Source organism: Lolium rigidum, chromosome 5, assembly GCF_022539505.1.
Source record: "Lolium rigidum isolate FL_2022 chromosome 5, APGP_CSIRO_Lrig_0.1, whole genome shotgun sequence".
Taxonomy (NCBI): Eukaryota; Viridiplantae; Streptophyta; class Magnoliopsida; order Poales; family Poaceae; genus Lolium; species Lolium rigidum.
The window spans coordinates 232,598,098-232,599,545 of NC_061512.1; positions in this window are offsets into that span (position 1 = coordinate 232,598,098).

The following is a 1,448-nucleotide window of genomic DNA, read 5'->3' on the forward strand; positions in this document are numbered from 1 at the left end:
ATTGATCTGCTAGATTTTAATATGGAGTCGTCTCCCTAACAGTAAATTAATCGTCCTTCTGCGAAGGGTCACACCAACGATGAAAGCTTACTTAACAGTCGATGGAAATGTGGAAAGGAACTTTACTTAGATGATGTTTTTTTTTTGCTTCAACCATAGTGATCCACATTGTTTGTTCTCTTCCATCCAAAATTTTATCATGACATCTCATTCGACTAAAAAGATTCTCAGTAGTCGGTTTGTTTTATTCTAGTCATTACATATTTGTGCTTCATGAGGCCGACCGTTCCGGCTTTTATGGTGGTGGTCCTAGCTAGGGTTCTTCTTTCGCGAAGATGAAGACGTTCCGTTTGCCGATCTTTCTTCATCTAGTAGGAGTGATGAGTTCCGGAAGGCTCCCACAGCGAATAGAACAGTGGATCTTTTTCCTGGAGTTCACAGGATCGGGTGCTATTCGGCCGTCATGCTTTTATTCCGACCGTTTGGTTCCGGAGGGAGCGGCGTGAAGCTCTGTTGTTCTGTGTTGACATCAAGAGATTTTTCATTCATGGTGAAGTCAGAAGCAGAGAATATCATGAAGGCGGGATTGAGGGATTAGCTAAAGAAGGTCCAAATCTTTGTGATGTTGAGAAACTTGCTTGGTGTTTCGGGATTCGCAGCAGTGGTATGAAAGTGGGGATTGCAGCACAGGTGAAGTTCAGAGTCCTACCTTTCAGGATGAAAACCCAAGGTCTGGCCTTAACTGGTTGTGCCTGGCAATGACCTTGTTGGAGGCATTATTTTGAGAGCAGGGACTATATTTAGGGTGAAAACCTAAGATCTTTGATCGGGCGATGACGGCGCTGATTCAATGTTCCCTTCTTAGAGGCGTTGCTATTGGAGAGTCTGTATTTCAGGTGTTGTCATCTTGGTGGATGTATTGATGTTGCTAGAACTGGAATACTGTGGCGGGACTTTATTTATTAGTTTTCTTTTCTCTTTTTAGCTGTGTGCATCCGTACTGTTATTAGGGTGTTACGTTGTTAGAAAGGCTGAGTGTAATTGGTATATTTTAATATTAATATATTCCTTTTATCGAAAAAAAAAATCTGTGGTTCACACTTCGTGCTTCACGATCCATGATGCATGCATAGACATGTATCACGATCTTTGATCTGCCATACTGATCCCTTGAAACTTTATGGCATGAAATTCAACCCATCAGTTTATTACATTGTCACCACTATCTGCTACCTGATAATTTCTTACTCTACATCACCAAATACTAAAACCTGTATTTTTTTAATTATTTTTAAGCTATTTATACTATTGTTGATGATTATGTTGGAATATATATACGGCTGAGATTAGACTATGTTTAGATCATTTTGTACTCTAAGTCTATCTCCCTTTTGTACCTCTATTATATATACCCTAAAGGGTCATGGCAATAAACACATAATACTAGG